The sequence below is a fragment of the Prionailurus bengalensis genome, chromosome F2 (assembly GCF_016509475.1).
Source record: "Prionailurus bengalensis isolate Pbe53 chromosome F2, Fcat_Pben_1.1_paternal_pri, whole genome shotgun sequence".
Taxonomy (NCBI): Eukaryota; Metazoa; Chordata; class Mammalia; order Carnivora; family Felidae; genus Prionailurus; species Prionailurus bengalensis.
The window spans coordinates 44011510-44029735 of NC_057353.1; the positions used below are offsets into that span (position 1 = coordinate 44011510).

Below are 18226 nucleotides of genomic sequence, written 5' to 3' on the forward strand. Positions count from 1 at the left end.
TTATGACTATTGCCTATTTACAACCATTATGATCACTTTCTGGCTGGCCACAAACACATTTCTTTTTAAATGGAATGTCCCAGGGCTCATTTTGAGCTATTTTCTCACCCCCTTTATTGACCTCGATCCCTTTCTCACATTCCCTTGGAAGTCCGAACCTTGATTCTATAAATACATTAAAAATAAAAACTGATCCCGTTTGGAATGAGGTCATATTGTTGAATTTATTCTCAGATCATATCATGACTTAAACAATTCTTGTTTGCTCTATAATATGCTTAGAGTTCAGGTGTGGCCAGGCTTCAACTTCTTGGCATCCAGAGTGGTCAAAGAGGAGCATTCAGGTTGTAGTATGGACTAGAAGGTCTCATCCAGATGATTGGAGCTTCTGCCCTGCCTGTGCCTCAGGATAAACTACCCTGCCATCTCTCAGCAAGTAGGCTAAACACCATGCATTTAGCGGCTATAAGCAGTCACCAGATAGGATACTGTTCCCTGCCCGTAACACCATCTAACTCAATATGTTAACCTCAACGGACACTTCAGTGTCACCCAAGAGTCTTTCTAACGTGTCTATTCCTTGATCCAATTTATCTTATTGAACACCTACTATGTGCAAAGCACTGGGCCAGACACAAGAGTCGATGTCTACAGACGGCTCCATCTTCTGTTCCTCCTACAGCTATTTCTAACCTACACTGTTCTTCTGGAGCTTCCACCAAGAACACAGCCCCGCCCACACCATGACTTTAGGACTTCTGACCTCCAAACCCGTAGGAAAATAGATGTGTATGGTTTGGGCCACGAAAGCTTGTGGTTATTTGTTACGGCAGCAATAGAACACTAATATAGGCCACGTGAACAAGAAGGAATGAAGAGGTGTGGCCCAAGAGCATGTTAAGGGCCCAATTTTGTGGGCCCTTGTAGGTCATAACAGAGCACAGGTTTTGTTCTGGTTGTGATGGGAAGTAGATGAGTGATATTTTCTAACTTATGTTCTGGCTGCTATGTAGACAAAGAGTGAAGGCCAGAAAACGAGTGGAGAGGCTGTTACAATAGTCTAGGGGTCTTGGACCAAGGTTGCAACATTGGAGAGCATGAAAGGTGGTCAGATTTAGAATCTATTTTTTTTTTTAATTTTTTTTTTCAACGTTTATTTATTTTGGGGACAGAGAAAGACAGAGCATGAACAGGGGAGGGGCAGAGAGAGAGGGAGACACAGAATTGGAAACAGGCTCCAAGCTCTGAGCCATCAGCCCAGAGCCTGACGCGGGGCTTGAACTCCCGGACCGTGAGATCATGACCTGGCTGAAGTCGGACGCTTAACCGACTGCGCCACCCAGGCGCCCCTAGAATCTATTTTAGAGGGGAAGGTGAGAACGCTACTGGATTGACTGTGAATTGTGAGGGAAAAAGCAAATCAAGCTGGCCTGTCTCCCTGCAGGCGCATCCACCTGAACTTGTTTGGGCTCTGACCCCCCGCCTTGGGTCACTGACATCTCCCCCCTCCCAACAAGATCACTGAGCTGCTCAACCCCACATAATGGCTTTTGAGCTACAGGGAAAAGAATGGGAAACAGATGAGGAAAAACAATAGGACAACGTTCTGCTTCTTAAATGCGAAACATTGTTTCAAAGTTGTTTAGAAACGTATTCTGGGAAAAGGTATGTGTCCCTTTTAAGAAGTGCTACTTATAAAAGTTGTAGATTAGGGGGGACAACTCAAACAATGAGTGAAATGCTCTCATACTAAAATTTAGCAATATGTAAGAAGCTCGAGATGCAGTAGTGGCTGAGAACAGAAATGTTTCCCTCTTTTAAAGTAAAGTGGAAATTGAATTCTTGTTGTTCAGGAGAACAAAATGTTGTTGTCATAGTGAACATGAGGTTCATTGTCTACTGTGTCTTTTTCTGCTTTGAAGAGATGTAGGGGAATCAGGAGGCACAGCGAATTTCCAAGGCAATAAGGAAGCTAGAAGGATAAACTGAGGCTTACCTTTAATTACCAGGGTAATGCCACATACAGAGGAGAACACAGGTGATGGAGAAGTAGAGGAACCCCAAACTGGCCTGAGTCCCAGAAGCGTGAACCTTCCTCAGGAGGGATCTGACTCCAAGATAAGCCTTCAGAGTAAATAATAAACATTAAGGGTGGCTATGTTGGGGCGCCTGGGCGGCTCAGTCAAACATCTGACTCTTGATTTCGGCTCAGGTCATGATCTCACAGTTCATGAGATTGAGACTCAAACCAGCTTGGGATTCTTTTTCCTTCTCTCTCTCTCTCTCTCTCTCTCTCTCTCTCTGCCCCTCCCTCAGGTGCATTCTCTCTCTCTCTCTCTCTCTCTCTCTCTCTCTCTCTCAAAATAAATAAATAAACTTAAAACAAAGTGTCTATGTTACCAGGGTTACTTTAAATCAGAATTCATAGATATCAAAGACTGAACTCTACTATTAGGAAAGTTACCAAAATGCCCAAAGGGCATTTTCTTTTTTTATGACAGATATATGATGTGTAAATAGAATATCATTAAGTGTTTCCGTTTTCAGCCATGATGGACTAGATTATACTCAACCAACTCTGTCACCAAGAACAACTAGAAAAGTTGGATAGAATTCACCACATATCTTTTTGAAGGCTTTCAGAAGCTACCAAAACAGTCAGGAATTGAGAGCCCACAATCCTTAGTTTATGTTCCTCTCAGAAGCAGATTCCAAGAGAATGATTTGAGTGTAAGGGATGATTAGAGGAAACATTGGTAGGGTAGTGGGGAAGTGAGACAAGGAAGGGAAGGCAGACAAAAAAGAGCTGGTTTTTGGTTGTGTGTGTGTGTGTTTTGTTTGTTTGTTTGTTTGTTTGTTTTTGCCACTGGGATTATCCAAAGCCTGAGTCCACAGGGGAAATCTGCAATACCTCCTGTCTATCACCCAAATTGCAAGAGAGCTGGAGTATTTATACTCCAATTGTACTTTATCAGACCCTCATGACCATAACACCAAAAATAGACAATGATAGTAGCAGAAGGAAAAGGTGCAGACCAATCTCTCTTGTGAACATAAATACCAAAATCCAAAACAAAATATTATCAACCAAGTGTAGCTATAAGAGGATGATCCATCACGTCCAAGCTGGGTTTATTCCAAGAATATAATACTGATTTATACTTGAAAATCAGTGTAATTCATCCCATGAACAGGATAAAGAAGAAAATTATATGACCACTTACATAAAATGTTATTTAATATTCAGTTTGGATATTTATTAGACATTTTTACTTTTTTTAAACAAACAGTGAACAATACATATTAATTTCCACTCAGCTAATCACCTGGCTTATTTTAAATCTTATAGTTAGGCAAAATGACCAGGGTACAAGAGAGGCTTACAGTAATTATAGGATCAAGTTTTAAAGGGCCTGGAGGAACCTCTTGGAAGGGCATATATAGAGAGAGTAATGATGATCATAAAAGAAAATGTGTATGTCTCATAAACCAGTGAAGCAAACCCAATTCTTCAGAAGTGGCAGGCTGGAAATGATTGAGAGAGGGCAAGCCTCAGGCCAAATGTAGGTACACTTTTGATATAGGTTAAAATATGGCTATATGTACATAAAGTCAAGGGATATAACTGTAAGGGCCAGCATATAAAAGCATGAATCAGAAGAAAAGGAAACCAACATATCAGTCCAGAGATGGAAAGATGGCTACCTTAAGTCATGGTCCAGGTAAAGCCTTAGATGTTAATCTAGGTAGAGTATAGAAGTGAAAAGTGAGTTGCTCTTCCAGGAAAGCCAATTACGGGGGTGGAAATTCAAGTGGAATGAAGTAAGTCTAGAAGAACGTCAAGTCTAGTTGGTGGCCTGCAGATAAAGGTCCATTCAGGCAGCCGAGCCTACAGGGAAAAGTCTAAGAGGCAGATACCAGTGTCGGAAAAATCCAGCAGTATTCACACGTTCAACGACATTGAGGGTCTGCTGCGTTGTAAGCACATTCCTTTCCCTCAATGAGGGCGACATCTGGTGAGGAGAGACAAGCAAAGAAAAACAACAAATGTGACATAATAAGGTAAATGCAAAGTGAGAGCAACACAAAATGTATTTTATGAACATGAAAAGAGGCACCCACGTCAGTATAGAGCTGTGCTACCCAATATGGTAGCCATTAAACCACATGTGGCTACTCAAATTTAAATTCATTAAAATTAACTGAAATTTAAAATTCAGTTCCTTAGTGGCAAAAGCCATATGTGGCAAATGGCTACCATGTGAGACAGTGCAAATCCAGAATACTTCCACTGTTGTACAACATTCTACTAGACAGCACTGAATTCTAAAGAATTCAGAGAAGGCTTTTTGACGTCTGAGTTAAGTCTTTAAAAATACATAGAAGTTAGGCAGGCAAAAAAAAAAAAAAGAAGCACATATAGCAAAAAATAAGAAACGAGTCTGGAAACAGGCAGGAGCAGATCAGTTAGCCCCAAATGTCACATACGTGAGCTTAGATTTTATGCCATATGTTTGACGGCCCCAAACCTACTATTAGTTTAACTCAGATATGCAGAGAAATGTAGGCCTTCTATGGAGAATGTTACTTCAGAGACAGGGAAAGAGGGTGTGAAAACAGCATCCGGATCCTTTTTCTTGGTTCTGGATTCTCCCTAGCCTTTGTGGTGATCAGGGTCATGGTCCCTTGTCCCTCTTGTCACTGCTTCCACTAATGATAACAGTGTTCTAGAGCCAGCTCATAGTGGCTATCGAGAACCGAGCATATATAGTTTTCTTTTTTTCTGTTTTTAGTGTTTTTAAAAAAAATTTTTAATGTTTATTCATTTTTGAGAGGGAGACAGAGCATGAGCTGGGGTGGGGGGTGGGGTGCAGAGAGAGAGGGAGACACAGAATCCAAAGCAGGCTCCAGGCTCTAAGCTGTCAGCACAGAGCCCGACGCTGTAGTTCAGAGCCATGAACTACAAGATCATGACCTGAGCCAAAGTCGGGCACCCAACCGACTGAGCCACCCCAGGCACCCCATATATGTCTTTTCTCAGCTCTATGTTCAGTAACATCACGTTGATAGCTTGCAATCAACCAGAGTAGGAGTATTTACAGCACAGAAATCAGCAAACACTATGAATTGGGCTTTTTCTTTCCCTCCTGAGAACTAGTTTACCAGCACATCGCTAATTCCTACTTCTGCAAATAGACTCACCCCTAGGCTGGCTCTCTGCTCTGTCAGAGCTGGCTGAGACTCCCTGACTGCTTCAGACTCACCTCTGCCTTCAATGGCACCTGTTGTTGGGGGAGGTCTTCAAGAGGATGTGACCACCAGTTTACCCAGGATCTGGACCTTGGCGATCAGAGCTCCCCACCCCTCCCCCTGTCCTTGGAATGTGCATTCCACTTGCCCTTCCACTCCCAGAAGCTGCCCTAAAGACATAGCCTTGAGATAATGACTTGTTGTTCAGACCGTCTGTACAGTATATGTGACTGAACCCAGTTAAGTCGTCTATATAAATCTTTAAGATTCTGGCCGGCAGATACACAGATGTACTCACCGTATGGCATCTGAGACAAGCCTTGTATATAAGTTCTTTTGCTTATTGAATCTGCCACCCACCAATCTGGTGTGGCCTGCCTCTTTCTTCAGTCTCTCCCTGAACTCCACATACAGGGGTTGGTTCCAGATTGCCCCTGAGAAGCTCCTGAGATTGCAAACCAACACCTGTAGATCTCCTGAGTTTCTGCCCCATCTTCCAAACGCTTCTCAAGCCAAGACTCAGAGTCCCCTGGCCTCTTGCTGTGGCGGGTCCTAGGGCAACTCTCCTAGCTATCTGGTTAGCAGACAATGTGAAGGTGGGGCTACCCTGGTGGGAAACAGTAGGACTTACACCAGACCCTCAGCTCAGAGGACATGGGTCTCAATCAGTAGTTATTTCAAAGTTGGCCTGGTTTTTCCTTTGGATGGTAGCTTTGTGGTGTAATTCACTACTTAATGATGTCTAACTTTCCCTTTTAGCCCAAAATGTGTTCTCGTCTCCTTTTGAAAAAAATTTTAATGTTTATTTTATTTTTGAGAGAGAGAGACAGAGCATGAGTGAGTCAGGAGCAGAGAGACAGGGAGACACAGAATCCAAAGCAGGCTCCAGGCTCCAAGCTGTCAGCACAGAGCCCAACATAGGGCTCAAACCCATGAACAACCGTAAGATTGTGACTTGAGCTGAAGTCGGACGCTTAATTGACTGAACTACCCAGGAGCCCCTCTAGTCTCCTTTTCAATTGGTGTATACATAGGTATACTCCCAGCTGAGAGGTTTAAGATTTATGAAATTTTTGGTTTCTTGGACTTAAGATTTATGAGGTTCAAAGTGATGTTTTGGTCTCAAGATCCATCTGAGGAATTTTCTAGATGCTAGTTACCACAGAATATAGAGAACCCAGAGGAAAAGAAAGTCACCACTGGAACCACTGAGGATGAGGCTTGCAAATGGTGGCAAAGGTACAATGTACCAACCCTCTGAGTCTACTTGAATACGCCCCCCTTGCAACAGGGGGCCATTATTATACTATGGGGAGGGGGTCCCAGCAGAGGAGCAAGCTGATGCTGGATCAAGAGGCGGTACCATTTTGTGTCTTTCTCCAACAATTTCCAACAAGAAGTCTTGAGGAAGACAGGAGACAGATCAGGTTAGGGTTTGAATTATATGGCCGAGAGATGGAGGGGTCTGTGGGCAGAGGAGTTGATAGAGCAGTTCAGGTGAAGACGCACGAAATAGCCAGTAGGGGATGAAGAGCCTAAAGGGTTGAAAGGCTGGAAGAAGGTGAGCAGGATCAGAGAAGCGGAGAGGAGGTGGAGGAGTCCAAGAAAGAGTAAGTCCATGGGAAAGAGAAAATGACCAATGTTTGGGGTGAACCGGTCGCAAATTAAGGCTACATCTGCTAGTTGTTTCCAGTGACAAACAATTGAAGATGTGGCCCATGAAGCAGGTAACTATAAAGGACTAGAAGTGAAAGTCAAGGGGAAGTTCAAGAGCAAGGCCAAGGTTGGGACAAGAAAGCTACAAGACAACAGAATATCCTAGATTGTGGTAGGATTCTTCTTTAGTGGGGAGAGTCAGCTCCACTTCAGTCTTTAGTGAGGGAGGTGGGCAGGCTCCAGCTTACCAGCGGGAGACTCCAAGAAGGAGAGGGAGGTCCCCGTGGATACCTGAGTGAGCCTCGACGGCAAATGTCCTCTTATGTGAGACCAGGGAATCGGCAACCAAGGGATGGCAGAGGGGAGCCGGAAGGAAGCCAGCAGTCCTCCTGCCCCTCCTCCAGCAGTGCTCCTGGGGTGGGAGGCTGTGAGGATTGCAGACGTGGCGTCTCAGGGCATTGAGTCAGATTCTCATGAGGACCAGGACTGAAAAAAGCGAGTCTGAAGACATGTGAGATGTTGAGGAATTTGCAAACGATGAAATAAATGCTGTGGTGTGTGTACCAGGAAGGAGGACGAATGTGGGGACCCAGAGGTGAGCAGGTGCAGAGCAAGGCAGAGAAAACAAGACAGCAGAGGTGCGAGGGGAGGGGAGGAGGTGCATTTGGCTTTTATGGTGATAAAGGACCACAGAGAAGAGAGGACCGGCTGCAAGTGATGGACAGGGCTGGGGGGAGGACGAAGAAACTGAGGCACCTGCCTAAAACACAAAGTTTAGAGGGATGCCAAAAAACCCTCATTAACCGACATAAATGAAACTTTAATGCAAAATTTTAAAAATCAAAATTAATGTCAAAAATCCATGGCGGGCAAAATAGCAAATTTTTTAATGAAGACAGACTGTTTTATGTCTCCATGTTGTACAATAATGATCGTCATTTCCAATCAGCCCACTGTTCCCAGGCCCTGCCTGTCAAGTCTCCCACGGGACAAGTTTATGAGAGTTGACGATGGCAGGCCATCGAATGACACAGAACTTCATATACAGCCATGTTAGGGGACTATTCAAAATATGGGAGGTCATTGGCTAAGTGTACATGGGGGCCCACATTTCTCCTTATGTGGCTCAGCAGGGAGCTGGAGACTGACCTCGGCTGCACTTACTTGAGCCCAGGTTGCTCTGTGCTAGGAGTGATCAGAGGGCCAGACAGAATGGGCCTGCTCCAGGACAGGCAGGGAGGATTCCCCAAGACCATGGGAACTCTGTGCTAAGAAGGGGGCTGAGACACAAAGTCCAGCGCGGTGGCAGAGTGATGGTTAGTACCAAGGGCATTTTACCTTTGTGGAGCAGGTGTGAGGCATGCATAGACCCTGGAGAAGGGATTCTGAGCAGCTGCAGTGAAGGCAAGGACCTGAGAAACAGAAAAACCCCTAAATCCAGACAGATCGATCTACCGGGAACACAGATCAGCCACAAAGAAGGTGAGTAACTATCGAGAGATGAACCCAGTTGCTAAAACGCAATGTCCCAAGACTGGGTTACCTAGGACAGAAACCTGCCCTCAAACATGGGGCCACCAGGGTGAGGGCAGTGCCGACAGCACGGCAACTTGATGATGAGGCCGGGAACTCAGACCCTGAGAGCCCTCATCCCTACTTCCCAGAGTGGCATCTGGTCTTAGGCGAGACAGAGAGGCTGAGACCTGCGCATGGAGTGAGAGGGACCAGAGGCTTCTAGTGGGAAGAGATTTGGGCCACACCTGATCTCATATGGGAGGCCATCCTGTGTTTTGTGAGCCCATCTCATTTGAGTTGGAACCTCAGAATCTGAGTGTCGGTGTGTCGATTTCATAAAGCAGCTCATGCTGGCGGCAGCACATCCCACAAGGATTCGGGGACTCACCACCTTCTCAGAGTTTGACCTTGGGCAGGTGATTGGGTTTCAGCTGTGTCTTCTGTAAAATGCAGTTGAGGACACCCATCTGGCCACTCACTACATAGGGGTCAGGATGGCAGGGTGTAATGTCAATGATAGAACTTGGGGAAAAAAGCATCCTGCGCTGAACGATAAGTGCCATTATTTTTCTGTAGAGCGTATTTCTATCTGCCCCTGCCTGACTCGGCCCTCAGACTCACTCAGTCACTCATGTAAGTAAGTGCAGACTATGTGCAAACAAAACGTGTCAGGGGCTGTATTTGTTGGCTGATATGTTGGTTTATAGAAGTAAGAAATGAGGAGCTTTGCAGCTCTGGGCCTCTGGTAAAAAAAAAAAATCTTCGTCTTTCCCCTCCCTTATTTCCTCGTTAGCCCTGTGAAGAGTAGCCAGGCTGTGGGGAGATCCTATCTGGCTGTACACAACTATGTCTTTCAAAGATGGTAATAGAACAATCGAATGTCCATCGTAAGCTATATTTATCTAAACTAATATTTATAAACTCCCACACCTCTTTGCCAAAGAGATCAACAGATAATTCCCTAAGCTATCAAATCCAGAAATTTGAACCCTTCGAAACAATACCAGCAGAAAGCTCAAAGCACAACAGATGAAAGGAATACTGTGTGGCATGCATTCATTTTCAACTGATAATATGAATTGCATGTTTTTTCCACTGCCCTTCCATACCCCACATTTACTTGAATCCCAATGAAAACATAAATCAGTTCTCATTTCAGAAGCTGCTCCTATTTTACCATATAGACATCCATCGACGGGCAAGAAGTTTAACTGTTCAACCGATAAAATTCCAACCAAAAAATTATAATTAGGAAATATAGTTGTCCTTTAGGCACCAAATAAAATCTATGCCAGAGATTGCTAATGTGTGATGGTGCTGAATATTGGCTAGCATTTATTATGTCCCAGGTGCTGTGCTAAGTGCTTTGCATGCTTTATTTTATTTATTCAGTATAGAAACCCATTATAAAGACTATTAGTATCTACTTAGACAGATGAGGACAAGAGTCGTAAGGACACCCTGGAAGCCGTTGAGATGGTACAAGGCTTATGAAGGTGTATGATGGCTGCCTGTTTTTCTGCCTTCCTCACCCCACCCTCTGGACTATCAGCTGCTTGAAGGCAGGGACTGGGCTCCACTCACTGTTGTCTCCCGGAGGTTTAACTCTGGCCGGCCATAAAGTAGACGCCCACAAAATAACTGCCCCCATCTTTCACGTTGCTCAAGTCAAAAACCTTGAAATCATCCTCGGTTCCTGTCTTCCTAGCACACCTCACATCCCATCTATTAGCAAATCCCGTCAGCTTGACCTTCAAACATATGCAGAATCTGACCATTTCTTGCCCCTGCCACCATCACCATCCCGGTCTGAGCTACCATCACCTCTCCTGAATGCGTGCAACAGCCTTCTACTGGTCTCTGCACTTTCAGACCTTGTCCTCCTGCTGATCCTGCAAAAACTGAAAGCAGATATTTTCCTTAGCTACTCGAAACCCTCCAACAGCTTCTGATCTTTCCTAAGATAAAAACCCAGTGCTCTGAAGGACCCTCTAGGAGCTGACTCCTATAACCAGTCTGTCGTCTCTACCTCATGTCTCAGCTCCAGCCACACTGGCCTCCTTGGTGTTTCTTAAACGTGTCACGTGTGCTCCTGCCTCAGGACCTTTGCACTTCTCCCTTTGCCTGGTATATCTGGCCTCAAATGTCTGCGCTCTCACTCTCCCAACCTCATTCAAGCCTTTAATCAAATGTCACCTTCTCAGTAACACCCTCCCTGGACACCGTAGCAACTATTACAACCCAGCCCACCTCCCAGAGCACTGTATCATTTCCCAAAATGTATCATTACTATATGCTATTTTATTTCTTTATGTTTATTTATTTTGGGGAGAGCACAAGCAGGGGAGGGGCAGGGAGAGGGGGGCAGAGGATCCAAAGCGGGCTCCATGCTGTGCTGACAGGCTGACAGCAACGAGCCCAAAGGGGGCTCAAACTCCTGAACCGCGAGGTCTTGATGTGAGCCGAAGTCGGACGTTCAACTGACTGAGCCACCCAGTTGCCCCTGATGCACTTTTAAATTTTGGTTATTGCCTGTGCCTTCCCTCCTCTAGAATGTGAGCTCCACGAGGGCAAAACTTCTGTCCTTTTTTTTCATTGAAGTAATCCTGACACATAAGTAGGCACTCAGTAAAAATGTATTACATGGCTAAACAAATGAATAAAGCGAATGAATGGATACTTCCCCAACTATACCAAATGTCTGATACCACTTGGTGGATAAGTCCTACCGGCCAGCTAACGGGGTCCATCCTGAGCGTGCCCCCAAGGGGGAGCAGACCTCCTCCTGGTCTCTGGGTCCCTGGCCTGATTCTGAGCCCCAGGAGTGAAGCACTGTCCCCTTCCTGACCGTGGCATTCACAGGCGGCTCTCAGAGAGAGGGCCTGTGCTGTGTGATCCCAGGTCCTGGGTCTCCAGGGAGCCTTCAACATGCCAAAGTCTTGCCAAGAACGTCAATGCTGCGCTGAAGGACACTCAGCGCCTGCCTTCCGTATTCCACAACACTTAACGCAAAGCTTGTCAAGTGGCCATCTCAAAGGCTAGGTCTTGAGCAGAGAAATATTATAATCCCCATTTGTTAAAAGAAAGTTTGATTGGTTTAGAATCATGTAATCACAGAATGTTAAAAGTGGAAAGACTTTATAAATAAGGACTTCTTAATCTTTATGGGTCCCAGAGCCCTTTAGAAGTCTGATGAAGCATGTAACCCGTTCTGAGACTAATGCTTTTAATATAATATAAACAAGGGGAAACCCATTACATTAAAATATAGCTATCAAAATATCGTTCAAACCTGGGGATGGTTGTACAACCATCAATGTAATTAATGCCACTGAATTGTACACTTCAAAATGGTTCAAATGGCAACTTCTGTGCTATATATCTTTACCACAAGAATAAAATGCTCAGAAGTTTGTGATGTAGTACTATGCATTCAGTAACAAGATCTAGCCATGGGTCTCATAACTACTATACTTTCAAAGCAGTGAAGGGAGTAAGTGATATTCAGAAATCTCTACAACTCCTGTAATGTAAAATGAAAATATACGTGATTTCTGCTGACAAGAAAGTCACAGATCCTGGGGTGCCTGGGTGGCTCAGTCGGTTAAGCATCCAACTGCCGTTCAGGTCATGATCTTGTGGTCTGTGAGTTCGAGCCCCATGTTGGGCTCTGTGCTGACAGCTCAGACCCTGGAGCCTGCTTCAGATTCTGTATCTCCCTCTCTTTCTCCCCCTCTTCTGCTCATTCTCTCTCTCTCTTTTTCTGTTTCTTTCTTTCTTTCTTTTTTCTTTCTCTCTCTCTCTCTCAAAAATAAATAATAACATTAAAAAAAAAAAAAGAAGAAAGTCTCAGATCCTGCAAACAAGGATCCTGCAAACTGTGGTTCACTGCCTATGTTCATAATTGAAGGAAATACTACATTTCAGTTAGAGGTTAGTGACAACAAAGGTGTAATAAACAACTCTGCTGTTATAGACCATGTCTCTCTGACTGGTCCTTTAGAGATGAGAAGTCTAAGATGGGGGCAAGGGGAGAATCTAAGAAATCTAAGATAAGAAGACTGAGAAGTCTAAGCCCCAAGCCCCCAACTCCAGACATTTAGTGTTGGAGGAAACTCAGTGGACAGAGGAGGACCTTGAAGACTCACATAAGTCATTTTGTTTACATCTAGGAATGACTACATGGGACATCAGTCATCCCCATATTCCCTTAAAGACCGCCTTCACCACCCTCACAAACCTCTCTGCATATTGATTCCACTACAGAGACCTAAGATGTATTTTTATTCTCTGTATTTGAGTTTCCTCATCTGCAAACTGAGACCAATAACTGGGCTTAACCACCCTGGGATGTTGTGAACATTAGATGAAATAATATATTTAAAGCGCCTATCACAGCGCCTGGCATGTTGTTTAAGATGGATAAATATGTATTAAATTCCCTCCTGGTAACTTAGCCCTCAATTCTGTCTAATGCCAACAGGTAATCTGTCAACTCAGCTGTGTGAGTTCATCGTCCAGGATTCTGTTAAAGACAACTGCTTACACTTAGTGATTATGTTGGATTTCTTTCTAGGCCAACTTTCACTTCTAGACTCCTGTTGCCTGACCTCTGCGGCCTCTGCAAAGGATGAGCTGCCACAAACTCTTCAAAGAATGTCTTTAGATTCTCGTGGCTGTTTTGTGCCTGGGAAGACAAAGGAATGCCTGAGCAGGGTGAGGGTGGCCACTCACGGCCCTCACCCACGGTGCACACACTGGACAGATGTTCTCTAACCCTGTTATTCTGCAGGCCTCTGCAAACACAAGCCAGCGCCTAAAAATACTGTGTATTAAGGTGAAAGTTCTGCCAAATTCACAGGAAAAAAAAAAAAAAAACTAGTCTAAAAGAGGGCTCCTAGGGCACCTGGGTGGCTCAGTCGGGTGGGCATCTGACTTTGGCTCAGGTCATGATCTCACGACTCATGGATTCGAGCCCCATGTCGGACTGTGTGCTGACAGCTCAGAGCCTGGAGCCTGCTTCAGATTCTGTGTCTCCCTCTCTCTCTGCCCCTCCCCTGCTCGCACTCTCTCTCTCTCTCTCAAAAATAAATAAACATTAAAAAAAAAAAAATTAAAAGAGGGTTCCTGACACAATACTTGTCTGTGAACAGTAAACACCAGAAAGTTTGTCTTTTTGGGGGCTGTGGGCTATGCAAAGGAAGCTGACAGGGACCCCAGGATTCAGGTAATGGGGGGAGCATTTGGTGTGGGCTTGGGGGCCCAACAGCACGGGTCAGGAGAGGGACCGGGCCCCCTTCTCTGCATACCCTGCACTTTCTTCCATCCGTGCCACATCTCTGCTGTCCTCCCACCTCCATTCTGTTCCCTACCCAGGACCACGTAATAATTTGTGGGACCCAGTGCAAAGTGAAAATGTGAGAACCCTTGTTCAAAGCTTATTGAAAATGTTCAGGACGGTGAAAACAGAACACTAACCAAAGCTCTGGCCATTCTGCGTGCATTGGGGCCACCTGTCACTTCACAGGTCCCCTTCAGCCAGCCCGCCTCTCCCTTTCTCTGCTGGTGTCTCCTTTTTCACACATCTGCCTCTCCGTGGTTCGTGGTTCGAGATGACACTTACCCCGGCCCTGCCCCATAGAGATATCAGGATTCCAAACTCCCAGATGATTGGAGCTGCAAAAGCCCCTAGAGGCATTCCTGGTATTTTCTACACGAGGAAACCAAAGGGTTGGCTAGGAGATGACCACAGGGATATATTGATTGAACCTTGTTTTTCTGTCGAGGAGCCCCTGGCTCGCCCCACTGAATCACCTGCCTGATTATTTCTCTCCTCTCTTACAGTAAGTTTTCTTTTTTTTTTTTTTAATGCTTATTTATTTATTTTGAGAGAGACAGAGCACAAGCCAGAGAGAAGCAGAGGGAGAGAGAGAAAATCTGAACCAGGCTCCAAGCTCAGTTCAATGGCTCAACACAGAGCCCAACTCGGAGCTCAGTCTCATGACCGTGAGATCATGACCCGAGCTGAAATCAAGAGTCAGACGCTTAACTGACTGAGCCACCCAGGCACCCCCCCCATGACTTATTTTAAAACTGGAAGTTCATATTTCTTGATACCCTTCACCCATTTTGCACCCCCCCAAACTCCCCTACTCTCTGGCAATCACTATTCCCTGTATCTGTAAGTCTGGGTTTTTGCTTTGTTATGTTTGGGTTTTTTTGTTTGTTTGTTTGTTTGTTTGTTTGATTCAAGATATAAGTGAAATTCTATGATAGACAAAAAAAAATATGTTTATACCTTGTGATGATGTAAAGAATTGTTAATGACTCTATTCACTAAAACAGTGATCTCAAATATGAGTAACTTGGATAATTACAGTATTATTTACAATAGTGAAAAACTGAACAACATTTTGCTCAAAATCCTTCCTGGAGTGTTCATTCTTGAATGATCTCAAAATGCTGCTACTACAATTTAGAGATAGTATCACTAGGTGGCACTAGGGAACCTCTGGCTTGGAAGTCCAACTCCAAGATTAGCTGTCAAGCCTTCAGAGCCCGCTGCTGGTAGAATGCTCATTGAGAATCTTTCTCACAGTGAGTTCACAATGAGTTCACAATGCCCTCCCCTGCAAAAAAAATCCCGTTTTTAGAAGTATATTATTTCAAAAAGTAAATGAACAAAGATGTATGTACACAGTAGCAAAAAAACGTGAAACAACCCATATGCCCATCAGAAGAGGATTGAGTACATACATGTGATATTAATGGTGAAGATCTATACTGACATGAAAAGATGTCCCTTATACATTATTTTTAAGTGAAAAGAAAGCAGACTGCAGAGCACTAACATGAAAGATGGTTATAAGGGTTAGAAACACATCCAGAATCAAATGGTCTGGAATCACACCCCAACTATTAGCTATGTGATCTTGAGCAAGTTTCTTAACCTCTCTGGGCTTCATTTCTAAAGTGGGAATGAAAGTACTACCTTACTGGGGTTTTGTGAGGATTCAATGCAGTATTACAGGGAAAGCCCTGAGAACAGGGCCCAGCATATCCTAAGCTCCTGGCAAGTGCTTGCTACCATGATTACATACAGTGTGATCCCACTGCCTGATTACATATCCATTCTATCTGCAGGTGGACACATGCATTTTCCAGAAGGGTAAGTATCAAAATGTTACTTATATCTGGGTGGTGAACTTACAGGCGATATTTTAATTAAAGCTCTTTATCGCTTGGGGGAAAATTTTTGATGGTGGCCCTATACGCTCAAATAGAAGAGACCTCAAATGACAGCCTTCCATAACAGATTTCTAAAAAACCTATGGGGCGCCTGGGTGGCGCAGTTGGTTAGGCGTCCGACTTCAGCCAGGTCACGGTCTCGCAGTCTGGGAGTTCGAGCCCCGCGTCGGGCTCTGGGCTGATGGCTCAGAGCCTGGAGCCTGTTTCCGATTCTGTGTCTCCCTCTCTCTCTGCCCCTCCCCCGTTCATGCTCTGTCTCTCTCTGTCCCAAAAATAAAATAAACGTTGAAAAAAAAAATTTTTTAAAGTAAAAAAAAATAATAAAAAACCTAAAAGATTTTTAAATTTTTAAATTTAGTAACAAAAAAATAATTGTCTTAAAATAGATTCTACAACACAAGCTGGTGCGGCCACTCTAGAAAACAGTATGGAGGTTCCTCAAAAAACTAAAAATAGAACTACCCTACGACCCAGCCATTGCACCACTAGGCATTTATCCACGGGATACAGGTGTGCTGTTTCAAAGGGACACATGCACCCCCATGTTTAGAGCAGCACTATCAACCAACAATAGCCAAAAGATGGAAAGAGCCCAAATGTCCATCAATGGATGATTGGATAAAGAAAATGTGGTATATATGTACAAAGGAGTATTACACGGCAATCAAAACGAGTGAAATCTTGCCATTTGCAACTATGTGGATGGAACTGGAGGGTATTATGCTAAGTGAAATTAGTCAGTCAGAGAAAGACAAAAATCATGACTTCACTCATATGAGGACTTTAAGAGACAAAACACATGAACATAAGGGAAGGGAAACAAAAATAATATAAAAACAGGGAGGGGGACAAAACAGAAGAGACTCATAAATATGGAAAACAAACAGAGGGTTGCTGGAGGGGTTGTGGGCGGGGGGATGGGCTAAATGGGGAAGGGGCACTAAGGAATCTACTCCTGAAATCATTGTTTCACTATATGCTAACTAATTTGGATGTAAATTTTAAAAAATAAAACATAAAAAATAAAATTAAATATATATATACATATATAATGCCAAAATAGACTGAAGAAAATACAAATTAACAACCATTTAAGAATTTGAAATGGTAATTAAAAATGTTCCTCCCTGAAATAAATTAAATTAAATTAAATTAAATTAAAATAGATTCTACAATGTAACTCTCTAATAATTTCCCTTTTGGGGCGCCTGGGTGGCCCAGTTGGTTAAGCATCCCACTTCCGCCAGGTCATGATCTCACAGTTTGTGAGTTCAAGCCCCACATGAGGCTCTGTGCTGACAGCTCAGAGCCTGGAGCCTGCTTCAGATTCAGTGTCTCCCTCTCTCTCGGACCCTCCCCCACTCATGCTCACTAGCTCTCTCTCTCACTCTCTCTCTCTCTCTCAAAAAATGAATAAACATTAAAAAATTTTTTTAAATAAAATAATTTCCCTTTTTTCTCTTTTTTCAAACTGAGTCCATCTCTCCTCTTACCAGAGCTTTTTTCCACAGTTTTCTTTATACCTACCCTTAATTCCAGCTTGTCCTGGTCAGGACCCTCCTTTCTAGTTCACAATGACTTCAGAAGCAGCAGCTACCGCTGCTTTCTCTTCCAGTGCCCCTTCCAGCCTTCCAAGTGGGCTAAAAAGGGTTCCTCTTACTGTGTTCCTACTTCCTTTCTTCCTACCACAGGCCCCAAACTACTCTTTGCTTGAGAATTCCTCTGATTAGGTTCACCAGACACACCATTTCTCCCCCTTTTTACCACTACTTCCCTTTTTGTTCCTTTTAGATAAAAAGAACAGCTCCTCCTCCTCCTTCTCCTCCCCCTCCTCCTCCTGTGCCCACCCCACCCTTCAAACCACCTTCCTTTTTTTTTTTTTTTTGGTCTGTTTGCCTCTCGCGACTGTCCCAGGGACAAAACACTCCTCAGCCATTGCCCCTTCCTTCTGTTTTTTCTTTGCAATCTTGTCAGTTCTTTCAAAAACCAAGATTAAAATGTCAAAACCCTGACGTACACCAGAACATTTTGTGCAGAGAATTAGCAGCAAATTAAACTGCTTTCATAACCGCAATCCGTGGTACTAGCTTTAATCGCGCCCCACTCCATTGTTAACGTAAAACCTGATACTGGTTATTGAATTCGTTAGCGTCTTACCTCTAGGCCCACATTGTCAATCCTAAGAACAAATAAATGGCCTTCAAATAGTCGCCTCTACTTTTGAACTTTTAGAAGTCAGCTAATTCTTAAACCGCAGAGAGAAGTCAAAACTGAAGTTGGCTCCCTCTGCTGATTCAAAAGAGCCCGAGTTTTACCAACACAGATTATGACGTGGCAGATAGTGAATCTGGTATAAGGCAGTCGTTTGCGGTGGCTTAGTGATTAAAGCCATGGAAAGCAACTGCTGCTATAATTTTTTTTTAAGTGAAGCAAGAAGCAGCTACAAAATGTAATAAAAATGTGTATCACAGATGAGATAATGGGGTAATTTTGTGAGAAGAAAATACGGTAATAAATTTCTGGCTGTACTCTAATCAGCCTTAGAAATTTAGATTGG

General features: G+C 43.9%; 1 long non-coding RNA gene across 1 annotated transcript; it reads right to left on the reverse strand.

Moving 5' to 3' along the window:
* Positions 1-3220: 3220 nt before the first annotated feature.
* On the reverse strand, positions 3221-17977 carry LOC122495638. The gene is made up of 2 exons (XR_006300522.1): positions 17827-17977; positions 3221-4013 (listed from the first exon to the last, which is right to left on the reverse strand). It is a non-coding gene; the product is annotated as an uncharacterized LOC122495638 (long non-coding RNA).
* Positions 17978-18226: the final 249 nt, after the last annotated feature.